Here is a 13,880-nt window from a genome sequence, read left to right as displayed (position 1 = left end):
AGCCCTTTCACTGATCTAATTGCTACCATGATGCTTTCTTCTATTATAAAATCTAAATTTGATTATTTAAACGTGTATTTAACTTTCGGTTCACTCTGAACCGTTAATGTCCCTTCATTACAGACACGATAATCAAAACCCAGAGTTTACTCCACCTCAGGTCTCAATTATTTACTCTTTAGTTCACTAAGCCTATTGCGGATCAATCTTGATTTACCCGACAAAATCGAGGCCATAGCTTTCGTCTTGAAATACCTAAACCAAGGATTATTCTATATACAGATGTAGTATAGCTTAAGTAATATATAAACAGCCATTTCAAATAATAATATTAAAAAACATCCTTGGAATATCAAAATGAAACAGAGCTTTAAAGCTAAAAATGTACTAAATGCATCGTAATTACGAAAAAGATTTCCACATATTCACTTTATATTATGGAAAAAGTGAATATTAAGGTTCTGTAGGATTTCTTAACACATCAAAACAAAGCGAACCGCTAACTCGGCGCACTATACTAGTGTGATAACGGACGGACACACACAGACAAAAAATAGACTGCTTTTTAACTCTTTCCGTATTAATTTTGAATTGAGAAAAGAGATTATCTTAAATATTAAAATAAATATAATTAATATGTAATATTTTCTTCGTTAGTTGTTCGCCTTATTGAGCGTTACATCGTTTTAAAAAAGAATAATTAAACAACCTTGAGAGACTTGACTAATATTGACGTTTGAATTGAAGGATATGACTGTTGTTTCGACTTACTCAAATAAGTAGTATATAAAGGATTCGAATCGCAGCTGTAGATAAGAACATCGCAATTGCGTGAACCTTGGAGGAAGACCCCTCCATTGGAAGGCTAGACGTTTCTCGTAACCCTAGCCGATCGCCGCGTATGTCTTAACCTTAAGGATGATGGTGGTGTTAGAAGCCAGGTGTACACACTGGTGTCCATGTGGGATGGACAAAAACAAAGACCAGAAGATGGTGGTGTTAGAAGCCAGGTGTACAGACTGGTGTCCATGTGGGATGGACAAAAACAAAGACCAGAAGATGGTGGTGTTAGAAGCCAGGTGTACAGACTGGTGTCCATGTGGGATGGACAAAAACAAAGACCAGAAGATGGTGGTGTTAGAAGCCAGGTGTACAGACTGGTGTCCATGTGGGATGGACAAAAACAAAGACCAGAAGATGGTGGTGTTAGAAGCCTGGTGTCCATGTGGGGTGGACAAAAACAAAGACCAGAAGATAGTGGTGTTAGAAGCCAGGTGTACAGACTGGTGTCCATGTGGGATGGACAAAAACAAAGACCAGAAGATGGTGGTGTTAGAAGCTAGGTGTACAGACTGGTGTCCATGTGGGATGGACAAAAACAAAGACCAGAAGATGGTGGTGTTAGAAGCCAGGTGTACAGACTGGTGTCCATGTGGAATGGACAAAGACGAGAAGGTGGTGGTGTTTAGAAGCCAGTAAGTACAAACTGGTGTCGATGTGGAATGGGCGAAAGACTAGAAGATGGTGGTGTTTAAAAGTTAGTAAGTTCAGATTGGTGTCCATGTGGGGTGGACAAATGAACAGAGTTGTTAGACAGGCAATGGAGTAATAGCCTGTAAGTGGAATACAATTTCCGGGACTGTAAATGCAGTCTGGAAATTGAATACACGTTTGCTCCGATTTGCAAACTGCGAACGCGGTCACGTGGGTGTAACAACGGACAGACAGACACACAGACAGACACACACACACACAGACAGACAGACACACAGACACGTCGAAATTAGAACCTCTCCGTGACATACGTCACTCGGAGAGGTAAAAAGCAAACATATCTTCTTTTTGTTATTGTTTTATAAAGAAGAAAGTTAATTAAATTCAAATTATTAACTAGCATTCTCGGCAACGGCCATATCACGCTGAATACACCGGTTCTCGTCCGATAACCGAAGTTAAGCAGCGTCGAGCGCAGTCATTACTTGGGAGGGAGACCACTTAGGAACACTGCGTGCCGTTGGCTTTTTCAATTTTTTTTCCTCTTTTAAATTTTAATAGATATGAAAAAAGCAAACATGTTTTCTTTTTGTTATTGTTTTAAAAAGATGAAGGTTAATTTGTCTCACTTAATTTAAATTCGAATTATTATCTAGCACTCTCGGCAACGGCCATATCACGCTGAGAACACCGGTTCTCGTCCGATCGCCGACGTTAGCAGCGTCGAGCGCAGTCAGTACTTGGGAATACTGCGTGCCGTTTGCTTTTTCACTTTTGTTTCCTCTTTCAAATTCCACCAGATATGAAAAAAGCAAACATATCTTCTTTTTGTTATTGTTTTATAAAGATGAAAGTTAATTAAATTCAAATTATTAACTAGCACTCTCGGCAACGGCCATATCACGCTGAATACACCGATTCTCGTCCCAGAACCGAAGTTAAGCAGCGTCGAGCGCAGTCATTACTTGGGAGGGAGACCACTTAGGAACACTGCGTGCCGTTGGCTTTTTCACTTTTTTTTCCTCTTTTAAATTTTAATAGATATGAAAAAAGCAAACACGTTTTCTTTTTGTTATTGTTTTAAAATGATGAAGATTAATTTGTCTCACTTAATTTAAATTCGAATTATTAACTAGCACTCTCGGCAACGGCCATATCACGCTGAAAACACCGTTCACGTCCGATCACCGAAGTTAAGCAGCGTCGAGCGCATACAGTACTTGGGAATACTGCGTGCCGTTGGCTTTTTCACTTTTGTTTCCTCTTTCAAATTCCACCAGATATGAAAAAAGCAAACATATCTTCTTTTTGTTATTGTTTTATAAAGATGAAAGTTAATTAAATTCAAATTATTAACTAGCATTCTCGGCAACGGCCATATCACGCTGAATACACCGGTTCTCGTCCGATAACCGAAGTTAAGCAGCGTCGAGCGCAGTCATTACTTGGGAGGGAGACCACTTAGGAACACTGCGTGCCGTTGGCTTTTTCACTTTTTTTTCCTCTTTTAAATTTTAATAGATATGTAAAAAGCAAACAGGTTTTCTTTTTGTTATTGTTTTAAAATGATGAAGGTTAATTTGTCTCACTTAATTTAAATTCGAATTATTAACTAGCACTCTCGGCAACGGCCATATCACGCTGAAAACACCGGTTCACGTCCGATCACCGAAGTTAAGCAGCGTCGAGAGCATACAGTACTTGGGAATACTGCGTGCCGTTGGCTTTTTCACTTTTGTTTCCTCTTTCAAATTCCACCAGATATGAAAAAAGCAAACATATCTTCTTTTTGTTATTGTTTTATAAAGATGAAAGTTAATTAAATTCAAATTATTAACTAGCATTCTCGGCAACGGCCATATCACGCTGAATACACCGGTTCTCGTCCGATAACCGAAGTTAAGCAGCGTCGAGCGCAGTCATTACTTGGGAGGGAGACCACTTAGGAACACTGCGTGCCGTTGGCGTTTTCACTTTTTTTTCCTCTTTTAAATTTTAATAGATATGTAAAAAGCAAACAGGCTCTCGAAGTTGGGGACGCAAGCTAGATGGGGTGTTCTCTTTCCCCCCCTTGCTTTGGCTTCCCGCTCGCGTTCTTAACTTCACACACGCTAGCTTGGGTCCTCATCAATGCGATGTATCACACCTCCTCGGTGGTGAGAGCTGGTAACCACTGCGATGTGTGGGCTGAGCGGATACGCGTCCTTCCCAAGCCAAGGTGTTGAGGCATCGTGCCGAGGGCTGCATGGTACCGGGGAAGTAAAACTGCGGTATCGCTAACGGTCCCCTCGGGGCACCAGGCGACACCCCGTTGTATCTAGCCTTCCACCCGGGTGGGGGACTACCGGGTGGTGACCGTTTACTTGCCCCCTTACTCGTGGGATTCTTATGGAAACGTCAAACAAAAACAACTCCAAAACTACTAAACCTACGGTGCAGGGGTCTGCTCAGGGCAGAACCCACACTGATACCACTAGCTAGGGCCTGTATCCAGCGATACTCGTGCCGATTTATCGGTGCGTGTGACTGGTCAGGCTTCGAAACGCACCGTGCAACGTCGCCGTAAACGACAGATTGCTCGGGAAAAGGCCAAATCTGGGTCTGGAACGGTCTCCACCCCCGCTGGGGGTGCGGCGACACGTGACACCCATTTGAAGAGGCCTAGAACGGAGGATTCGACTCCCTCGCCCAGTACCTCGCAGGCGGCGGCTAAAAAGGCTAAGTCCTATAGTGCCGTTGCCAGCGCCGAGAAGATGGCCATTGTTAAAAAAGGCTATCCGAAGGCGGCCATCACGGAGGAGGACGATTCAGAAGGCGATTCTAGGGGCGCTGGATGGGATACCTTCGGGGAGCCGTCTACCGCGCCTTGCGAATTTTAGCCTGACGGCCGGGGCCCTGGTATACTCCTGTGAGGATACGTTCACTGGTCAATGGTTGAAGGAAAACATAGCCGACTCGGTGGTGGGGGATGCGGTGCTCTCAGTAATGAGGGCTAGCGAACTCCCTAAGCCGTTTAAGGTAATGTTCCGCACCAGAGACCAGATCACTAAAGAGCCGGCGGTGCTGTTCCGGCGCCTAAAGGCCCTTAACGATGGCTTTGCTAACGAATACTGGAAGTGCATTCGGACATACGTGGACAGGGCAGTGCGATACTGGGTACTGTCCGTTGATGGCTCCTCGCTGGACGCCATTAAGAATGCTGGCTTCGTGGGCTACACTGGAGTGGACAAGGGTTTCTTCAAACTCCTTCAGAACACGGAAGCCACTAAAACCACTGTAGCCGAGTCTGCGGCAGGGGGTGGGAATAGCGAGATGGGGGATCTCGCTGTGGAGCTCTCTGGCGTCGCTCTAGGCACAGAGGGGGAGGGGGGGCTCATTCGGAAGTTTGTTCTTCCATGGATGAGTCCACCCTACTGGAAGAATCGGATGGGACCCTTCGGGGTTCAGCCGATGAGCGTTCTAGTGGTCCTGGTGAGGGGGAGGATCTTGGGACTGGGAGCTTGCCTGTCAGGGGGGGAGGTGCCACTGGCCCTCTCGGGACTGATGAGGTGTAGCTAGGTCCCTTCTGAACCCCTCTCTTAAGGACCATGGGGACGCTACGTGCGATTCAAATCAATCTGCACCATAGTAAGGCGGCCTCTGCGGTACTCTGCAGGAGGTTTGCTATAGAGGGTCTTGATCTGGCCCTCATACAAGAACCGTGGATATGCCATGGCAAAATCCTCGGTCTTGACGCGGCAGGGTCACTATTTTATGACCATACTGCTGCTAGACCTAGGGCGTGTATTCTGGTTCGGAGGGATCTTTGCTGTATCTCTCTACCGCTGTACACGTCCCAGGACACGGCGGCCGTGAAGCTAGTCCTGGCCACTGGGAATGCCAAGTTGACTATCACGGCCGCCTCTGCTTACTTTGCCCACGACGCGGACTCTCTCCCGACAATTGAGGTGATCAATTTGGTCGATCAATGTGAAAGGAGAGGGGACAAACTAATCATTGGCTGCGACGCCAACGCTCATCACATCACGTGGGGCAGTTCTGACTGCAACAGGAGAGGTGATGATTTACTAGAATATTTAGTTGGTTGTAAACTCCATATTCTTAATCAAAACAATGAACCCACATTTGTTACTTCTAATAGAAGGGAGGTCATTGACCTCACGCTAGCCACGGAAAACCTCGCGTCTTCCGTGTCTAACTGGCATGTGTCTACTGAGCCGTCTCTGTCGGATCATAGGCACATCTGCTTTACTGTCGCGACTACCTCTGTCCCGGCGGGGACGGAGGTACGCAATCCAAAACGGACCAATTGGACCGGCTATAAGGAAGACCTTATCCTACGCTACGGAGATGGTCACACCCCTAAACTCACTTCACCTTACGAACTTGATAGGGCTGCTGGTGACTTAGAGAGCTCTATCATTGAGTCGTTTCACCGGAACTGCCCACTCAAGACCGTTAACCGCTCGAGGCTTGTCCCTTGGTGGAATGCGGATCTCAGCCGGCTTCGGAAATACACGCGCAGGCTCTTCAACAAAGCCAAGCGCACGGGAGACTGGACTGGATACAGGCAGTCCCTTAATACCTACAACAGGGCCATTAGAGCTGCTAAGAAGGACTCTTGGCGGACCTTCTGTGAGCAAGTCTCCAATGTCCCTGCCACGGCTAGGGTCATGAAGATCCTAGCGCACGACAACACACATCGTCTTAACACTATTAAGTTGCAGGAGGGTGTGTACACTAAGTCTGGGGCTGAGACTCTCAAGCATATGCTGGAGGTCCACTTCCCTGACTCCACTCCAATCAATCCAACAAACCCTGACTCTCTATACCCTGTTCTGCACAGGGCGAAGAGAGAGGACTGGCTTGTAGCCAGGCAGGTTGTTACGATTCCCAAGCTTCGTTGGGCTGTCAACTGTTTTGAGCCCTACAAGTCTCCGGGACCCGATGGGGTCTTCCCTCGGCTTTTGCAGGAGGGCTTAGACCACATCGCCTCTCCGTTATGCAAAATCTATAGACTTTGCATTGCTCTCGGTCACATACCTTGTGATTGGAAGCGATCTAGGGTCATCTTTATTCCCAAGCCCGGGAAGGTTTCCTACCTCGAGGCGAAGGCATTTAGGCCCATATGCCTGACCTCCTTCTTCCTCAAAATCCTGGAGAAGCTGGTGGACAGGTACATTAGAGACGAGGTACTTTCGGTAACTCCTCTCTCTTCTTCACAATTTGCTTACCAAAAAGGTAAATCAACTGAGACGGCCCTTCACGGCCTCACGAATTGCCTGGACAGGGCATTCGAGTTTCAGGAAATTTCACTGGCCGTCTTCCTCGATATTGAGGGGGCCTTTGACAAGGTCTCTAGCTCGGTTATTACTGAAGCTGTTAAGAGATTTGGCATCAGCGACACTCTTGGCCGCTGGATCAAGTCCATGCTTACCGACCGCGAGGTGTCGGCGTCCCTCCTTGGGGACTCTCTAGGGGTGACTACCAGCCGGGGCTGCCCTCAGGGTGGAGTGCTCTCCCCCCTGTTGTGGTCCCTGGTGGTGGACGAACTCTTGGAGAGACTCGGGGGTGCTGGGCGCTGTAGCTGCTTCGGGTATGCGGACGATGTAGCAATAGTCTTTACCGGGAAGTTCCCGGATACTGTCACCACACTTATGAGATCTGCTCTCTCTAGCGTGGAGCAATGGTGTCAGGCGGTTAACCTTTCCGTTAATCCTGATAAAACTGTCCTTGTTCCGTTTACGAGGAAGAATACTAAGGATCTGTTCAATGATATCTCCTTCTTTGGCCAGGTCCTGACAAAGTCCTCCGAGGTGAAATACCTGGGGGTGACCTTTGACTGCAGACTCACATGGAAGCCGCATCTTGATCGGTGTATCAAGAAGGCCAAGATGCTTTTCTGGAGGACCAGGAGCTCAGTCGGCCAGACTTGGGGCCTCAACCCCAAGGCTGTACACTGGCTCTATACTGGGATCATCAGACCCATACTATCTTACGGGGCACTTGTCTGGTGGACAAGGGTCCGGCTGAAGACGGTGCAGGCTGCCCTGCGCAAGCTTCAAAGGCTTGCCTGCATTGGTGTTACAGGGGCCATGAGATCGACCCCAACTGCTTCCCTGGAGGTGCTTCTTGACATGCTACCTCTTCATCTTTTCATTGAGGAGGAGGCTGTCATGGGGGCCTACAGGCTCCACATTAATGGCTGTTGGGTTCCAAGACTTTGGGATTACAGCCATACGAAGCTCTTTCGGGAGTACGCTGCACTTGAGCCGTCGTTAACGATGTGCTCTGACAAAACCGTTACCAGCTTTGATTTCACTAAGCCATTCAGCATCCACTTTCCCAGTCGGGCCGAGTGGACTAACCTGCTGCCTCTTGGCACTGGGGGTGAAACTATTTGGTTCACCGATGGTTCCAAGACTGATTCCGGCGCTGGCGCCGGCTATTACTGCCAAACTACAAGGGTCGGTTTTTCTGCTTGCCTGGGCACCTTTGCTAGTGTGTTCCAAGCGGAAATTGCCGCGATCTGTTATTGCGCAGACTACTGCATTAAGAAAGGGTATAACGGACGGACTGTGAGGATCTATTCTGACAGTCAGGCCGCCCTGAATGCGCTGGACCAGTGTCAGATTACCTCTCAACTGGTGCGTAGCTGCCTTGATCTGCTAGCGCAACTGGCGTCCTGCAACAGGGTTCTGTTGTACTGGGTGCCAGGGCATAGCGGTTATTATGGCAATGAGCAAGCCGATAGATTTGCGAAAAGGGGCGCGGAGGCCAAGCTCTTGGGGCCGGAGCCGGCCGTCCCCATCCCCTACGGGCATGTCAAACGGAGCCTGCATGACAGGATGACTGTCATACAAAACCAGCTCTGGCATGACATGGATGGCCAGAGACAGACAAAACAGTTAGTCAATGGTCCCTGCAGGTCTCGTGCTAGAGACCTAATTTCGCTCAGCAGATGGGATATTAGGCTGGCCACCGGTCTTCTGACCGGACACTGTCGGCTAAATAGGCACCTCCATCTGATGGGTCTTGCTGACGACCCCCTCTGCAGGTCGTGCCAGGAGAAGGAAGAAACATCCGCTCACGTAATTTGCGAGTGCGACTTCTTCGCCTCGCTTAGACTAGAACATTTTGATTCACACACTGTGGAGCCCTCGCGGGTCTCCTCCTTTACGGTGGAGCGAATTCTTCGCTACGCTGCGGCTACGGGCCTATTCAAGGCCTGATTATGAGGTTGCACAATATGCCTTTGGCATCGGTGCTAGGGCGTGAGCCCCGCCTCATCAACAATAATAATAATAATAAAAAGCAAACAGGTTTTCTTTTTGTTATTGTTTTAAAATGATGAAGGTTAATTTGTCTCACTTAATTTAAATTCGAATTATTAACTAGCACTCTCGGCAACGGCCATATCACGCTGAAAACACCGGTTCACGTCCGATCACCGAAGTTAAGCAGCGTCGAGCGCATACAGTACTTGGGAATACTGCGTGCCGTTGGCTTTTTCACTTTTGTTTCCTCTTTCAAATTCCACCAGATATGAAAAAAGCAAACATATCTTCTTTTTGTTATTGTTTTATAAAGATGAAAGTTAATTAAATTTAAATTATTAACTAGCACTCTCGGCAACGGCCATATCACGCTGAATACACCGGTTCTCGTCCGATAACCGAAGTTAAGCAGCGTCGAGCGCAGTCGCTACTTGGGAGGGAGACCCCACTTAGGAACACTGCGTGCTGTTGGCTTTTTCACTTTTTTTTCCTCTTTTAAATTCCAATAGATATGAAAAAAGCAAACACGTTTTCTTTTTGTTATTGTTTTAAAATGATGGTTAATTTGTCTCACTTAATTTAAATTCGAATTATTAACTAGCACTCTCGGCAACGGCCATATCACGCTGAAAACACCGGTTCACGTCCGATAACCGAAGTTAAGCAGCGTCGAGCGCAGTCATTACTTGGGAGGGAGACCACTTAGGAACACTGCGTGCCGTTGGCTTTTTCACTTTTTTTTCCTCTTTTAAATTTTAATAGATATGTAAAAAGCAAACAGGTTTTCTTTTTGTTATTGTTTTAAAATGATGAAGGTTAATTTGTCTCACTTAATTTAAATTCGAATTATTAACTAGCACTCTCGGCAACGGCCATATCACGCTGAAAACACCGGTTCACGTCCGATCACCGAAGTTAAGCAGCGTCGAGCGCATACAGTACTTGGGAATACTGCGTGCCGTTGGCTTTTTCACTTATGTTTCCTCTTTTAAATTCCACCAGATATGAAAAAAGCAAACATATCTTCTTTTTGTTATTGTTTTATAAAGAAGAAAGTTAATTAAATTCAAATTATTAACTAGCATTCTCGGCAACGGCCATATCACGCTGAATACACCGATTCTCGTCCGATAACCGAAGTTAAGCAGCGTCGAGCGCAGTCATTACTTGGGAGGGAGACCACTTAGGAACACTGCGTGCCGTTGGCTTTTTCACTTTTTTTTCCTCTTTTAAATTTTAATAGATATGAAAAAAGCAAACATGTTTTCTTTTTGTTATTGTTTTAAAAAGATGAAGGTTAATTTGTCTCACTTAATTTAAATTCGAATTATTATCTAGCACTCTCGGCAACGGCCATATCACGCTGAGAACACCGGTTCTCGTCCGATCGCCGACGTTAGCAGCGTCGAGCGCAGTCAGTACTTGGGAATACTGCGTGCCGTTTGCTTTTTCACTTTTGTTTCCTCTTTCAAATTCCACCAGATATGAAAAAAGCAAACATATCTTCTTTTTGTTATTGTTTTATAAAGATGAAAGTTAATTAAATTCAAATTATTAACTAGCACTCTCGGCAACGGCCATATCACGCTGAATACACCGATTCTCGTCCCATAACCGAAGTAAAGCAGCGTCGAGCGCAGTCATTACTTGGGAGGGAGACCACTTAGGAACACTGCGTGCCGTTGGCTTTTTCACTTTTTTTTCCTCTTTTAAATTTTAATAGATATGTAAAAAGCAAACAGGTTTTCTTTTTGTTATTGTTTTAAAATGATGAAGGTTAATTTGTCTCACTTAATTTAAATTCGAATTATTAACTAGCACTCTCGGCAACGGCCATATCACGCTGAAAACACCGGTTCACGTCCGATCACCGAAGTTAAGCAGCGTCGAGCGCATACAGTACTTGGGAATACTGCGTGCCGTTGGCTTTTTCACTTTTGTTTCCTCTTTCAAATTCCACCAGATATGAAAAAAGCAAACATATCTTCTTTTTGTTATTGTTTTATAAAGATGAAAGTTAATTAAATTCAAATTATTAACTAGCACTCTCGGCAACGGCCATATCACGCTCAATACACCGGTTCTCGTCCGATAACCGAAGTTAAGCAGCGTCGAGCGCAGTCGCTACTTGGGAGGGAGACCACTTAGGAACACTGCGTGCTGTTGGCTTTTTCACTTTTTTTTCCTCTTTTAAATTTTAATAGATGTGAAAAAAGCAAACATGTTTTCTTTTTGTTATTGTTTTAAAATGATGAAGGTTAATTTGTCTCACTTTATTTAAATTCGAATTATTAACTAGCACTCTCGGCAACGGCCATATCACGCTGAAAACACCGGTTCACGTCCGATCACCAAAGTTAAGCAGCGTCGAGCGCATACAGTACTTGGGAATACTGCGTGCCGTTTGTTTTTTCACTTTTGTTTCCTCTTTTAAATTCCACCAGATATGAAAAAAGCAAACATATCTTCTTTTTTTTATTGTTTTATAAAGATGAAGGTTAATTAAATTCAAATTATTAACTAGCATTCTCGGCAACGGCCATATCACGCTGAATACACCGGTTCTCGTCCGATAACCGAAGTTAAGCAGCGTCGATCGCAGTCATTACTTGGGAGGGAGACCACTTAGGTACACTGCGTGCCGTTGGCTTTTTCACTTTTTTTTCCTCTTTTAAATTTTAATAGATATGTAAAAAGCAAACAGGTTTTCTTTTTGTTATTGTTTTGAAATGATGAAGGTTAATTTGTCTCACTTAATTTAAATTCGAATTATTAACTAGCACTCTCGGCAACGGCCATATCACGCTGAAAACACCGGTTCACGTCCGATCACCGAAGTTAAGCAGCGTCGAGCGCATACAGTACTTGGGAATACTGCGTGCCGTTGGCTTTTTCACTTTTGTTTCCTCTTTCAAATTCCACCAGATATGAAAAAAGCAAACATATCTTCTTTTTGTTATTGTTTTATAAAGATGAAAGTTAATTAAATTCAAATTATTAACTAGCACTCTCGTCAACGGCCATATAACGCTGAATACACCGGTTCTCGTCCGATAATCGAAGTTAAGCAGCGTCGAGCGCAGTCGCTACTTGGGAGGGAGACCACTTAGGAACACTGCGTGCTGTTGGCTTTTTAACTTTTTTTTCCTCTTTTAAATTTTAATAGATGTGAAAAAAGCAAACATGTTTTCTTTTTGTTATTGTTTTAAAATGATGAAGGTTAATTTGTCTCACTTTATTTAAATTCGAATTATTAACTAGCACTCTCGGCAACGGCCATATCACGCTGAAAACACCGGTTCACGTCCGATCACCGAAGTTAAGCAGCGTCGAGCGCATACAGTACTTGGGAATACTGCGTGCCGTTTGTTTTTTCACTTTTGTTTCCTCTTTTAAATTCCACCAGATATGAAAAAAGCAAACATATCTTCTTTTTGTTATTGTTTTTTAAAGATGAAGGTTAATTAAATTCAAATTATTAACTAGCACTCTCGGCAACGGCCATATCACGCTGAATACACCGGTTCTCGTCCGATAACCGAAGTTAAGCCGCGTCGAGCGCAGTCAGTACTTGGGAGGGCGACCACTTAAGAACACTGCGTGCCGTTAGCTTTTTCACTTTTTTTTCCTCTTTTAAATTCCAATAGATATGAAAAAAGCAAACATATTTTCTTTTTGTTATTGTTTTAAAATGATGAAGGTTAATTTGTCTCACTTAATTTAAATTCGAATTATTAACTAGCACTCTCGGCAACGGCCATATAACGCTGAAAACACTGGTTTACGTCCGATCACCGAAGTTTAGCAGCGTCGAGCGCATACAGTATTTGGGAATACTACGTGCCGTTTGTTTTTTCACTTTTGTTTCCTCTTTCAAATTCCACCAGATATGAAAAAAGCAAACATATTTTTTGTTATTGTTTTATAAAGATGAAAGTTAATTAAATTCAAATTATTAACTAGCACTCTCGGCAACGGCCATATCACGCTGAATACACCGGTTCTCGTCCGATAACCGAAGTTAATTGGCGTCGAGCGCAGTCACTACTTGGGAGAGAGACCACTTAGGAACACTGCGTGCCGTTGGCTTTTTCACTTTTTTTTCCTCTTTTAAATTTTAATAGATATGAAAAAAGCAAACATGTTTTCTTTTTGTTATTGTTTTAAAATGATGAAGGTTAATTTGTCTCACTTAATTTAAATTCGAATTATTAACTAGCACTCTCGGCAACGGCCATATCACGCTGAAAACACCGGTTCACGTCCGATCACCGAAGTTAAGCAGCGTCGAGCGCATACAGTACTTGGGAATACTGCGTGCCGTTGGCTTTTTCACTTTTGTTTCCTCCTTTAAATTCCACCAGATATGGAAAAAGCAAACATATCTTCTTTTTGTTATTGTTTTATTAAGCAATACGTGAACAAACAAACCCCTCCATAGAAAATGCATTAGACTTTGAGTATGTTATAGTCCAATTTGTCCCCCATCTAACCATTCTAAAAACATTGAGCTACGACAAACAGGGGCCGAGTAATTAAGCTAAACGTAAACAAACAACCCGTCCATAGCAAATGCATTACACTATACTTTAAAGGCCCATAACTCTGTGTCTACATATCTTAAGAACATCCCCGTATCTCTAGATACGGGGATGTTCTTAAGATATGTAATAGTCCAAATTGTCCCCCATCTAACCATACTAAAAACATTGAGCTAGGACAAACAGGGTCCGAGATATTAAGCAAAATGTTCGTCAACTTTGGTATCGTCTCACTTATTTTTATTATGTTACTTATGATTTTTGCACTAAACTTTGGAGGCTCATAACTCTTGTTCTACAAGAGATACTGGGATCTCCTTTGGATATGTTATAGTACTCTTTGCTCCCCATACAAGGATACTTTAAACTTGAGGCTACCTCAATATCGTAGTCAACTTATTTTTTGTCTCACTTATTGTTAGAAGGTTACTTTTGATTTTTGAAAATAAACTTTGCAGGCTCGTAACTCTGTTTCTACTGGAGATACAGGGATGTCCTTTGAGTATGTTATAGACCAATTTGTCCCTCATCTAGCCATACTAAGAATTAGGGCTACGACAAACAGTAG

The 13,880-nt window shown here is 44.3% G+C and overlaps 19 pseudogenes; all 19 read left to right on the top strand.

Annotated features, from left to right (window-relative positions):
• The first annotated feature begins 1,901 nt into the window (after positions 1-1,901).
• LOC149583262 (5S ribosomal RNA) lies at positions 1,902-2,020 on the top strand (annotated as a pseudogene).
• A 361-nt stretch (positions 2,021-2,381) lies between these two features.
• On the top strand, positions 2,382-2,500 carry LOC149583261 (5S ribosomal RNA; annotated as a pseudogene).
• Positions 2,501-2,861: 361 nt separating this feature from the next.
• On the top strand, positions 2,862-2,980 carry LOC149583260 (5S ribosomal RNA; annotated as a pseudogene).
• A 137-nt stretch (positions 2,981-3,117) lies between these two features.
• Positions 3,118-3,220, top strand: LOC149583259 (5S ribosomal RNA; annotated as a pseudogene).
• A 122-nt stretch (positions 3,221-3,342) lies between these two features.
• On the top strand, positions 3,343-3,461 carry LOC149583258 (5S ribosomal RNA; annotated as a pseudogene).
• A 5,438-nt stretch (positions 3,462-8,899) lies between these two features.
• On the top strand, positions 8,900-9,002 carry LOC149583257 (5S ribosomal RNA; annotated as a pseudogene).
• A 122-nt stretch (positions 9,003-9,124) lies between these two features.
• LOC149583256 (5S ribosomal RNA) lies at positions 9,125-9,245 on the top strand (annotated as a pseudogene).
• A 134-nt stretch (positions 9,246-9,379) lies between these two features.
• On the top strand, positions 9,380-9,498 carry LOC149583255 (5S ribosomal RNA; annotated as a pseudogene).
• Positions 9,499-9,635: 137 nt separating this feature from the next.
• On the top strand, positions 9,636-9,738 carry LOC149583254 (5S ribosomal RNA; annotated as a pseudogene).
• A 122-nt stretch (positions 9,739-9,860) lies between these two features.
• Positions 9,861-9,979, top strand: LOC149583253 (5S ribosomal RNA; annotated as a pseudogene).
• A 361-nt stretch (positions 9,980-10,340) lies between these two features.
• LOC149583252 (5S ribosomal RNA) lies at positions 10,341-10,459 on the top strand (annotated as a pseudogene).
• Positions 10,460-10,596: 137 nt separating this feature from the next.
• LOC149583251 (5S ribosomal RNA) lies at positions 10,597-10,699 on the top strand (annotated as a pseudogene).
• Positions 10,700-10,821: 122 nt separating this feature from the next.
• Positions 10,822-10,940, top strand: LOC149583250 (5S ribosomal RNA; annotated as a pseudogene).
• Positions 10,941-11,302: 362 nt separating this feature from the next.
• Positions 11,303-11,421, top strand: LOC149583249 (5S ribosomal RNA; annotated as a pseudogene).
• A 137-nt stretch (positions 11,422-11,558) lies between these two features.
• Positions 11,559-11,661, top strand: LOC149583248 (5S ribosomal RNA; annotated as a pseudogene).
• A 122-nt stretch (positions 11,662-11,783) lies between these two features.
• LOC149583247 (5S ribosomal RNA) lies at positions 11,784-11,902 on the top strand (annotated as a pseudogene).
• A 362-nt stretch (positions 11,903-12,264) lies between these two features.
• LOC149583246 (5S ribosomal RNA) lies at positions 12,265-12,383 on the top strand (annotated as a pseudogene).
• Positions 12,384-12,741: 358 nt separating this feature from the next.
• LOC149583245 (5S ribosomal RNA) lies at positions 12,742-12,860 on the top strand (annotated as a pseudogene).
• Positions 12,861-12,997: 137 nt separating this feature from the next.
• On the top strand, positions 12,998-13,100 carry LOC149583244 (5S ribosomal RNA; annotated as a pseudogene).
• The last annotated feature ends 780 nt before the right edge of the window (positions 13,101-13,880 follow it).

This window comes from Phalangium opilio, unplaced genomic scaffold (assembly GCF_054372755.1).
Source record: "Phalangium opilio isolate 3A_F unplaced genomic scaffold, DU_Popi_V2 ptg001421l_1, whole genome shotgun sequence".
In the NCBI taxonomy this organism is placed as follows: Eukaryota; Metazoa; Arthropoda; class Arachnida; order Opiliones; family Phalangiidae; genus Phalangium; species Phalangium opilio.
This window is presented reverse-complemented; position numbering and strand designations above follow the sequence as displayed.